Source organism: Egretta garzetta, unplaced genomic scaffold, assembly GCF_000687185.1.
Source record: "Egretta garzetta isolate BGI_Z169 unplaced genomic scaffold, ASM68718v1 scaffold359, whole genome shotgun sequence".
Lineage (NCBI taxonomy): Eukaryota > Metazoa > Chordata > Aves > Pelecaniformes > Ardeidae > Egretta > Egretta garzetta.
The window spans coordinates 26,793-27,029 of record NW_009260795.1 but is presented as its reverse complement, the minus strand read 5'-3'; positions in this window follow the sequence as shown (position 1 = coordinate 27,029).

Below are 237 nucleotides of genomic sequence, written 5' to 3'. Positions count from 1 at the left end.
TGACCCGGCGGTGCCCCCCCCGCTGCCCCCCGGCGGCGCAAGCGCGGGTTCCAAGAACGGCGGCGGGGAGCGAGGAATAAAGCCCAGCCCAGAGGAAGATGAGGGAGCCTACAGCGACCGCCCTGGAGGGGCCGGCGTGCGTGGATCCGCGCCCCGCACTCGGCCACCTCCGCACAGCGTGGACCTGGGGGGGGGGCGGGGGGGGCAAAGCGCGGTGCCCGCGGCCCAACCCCCCGG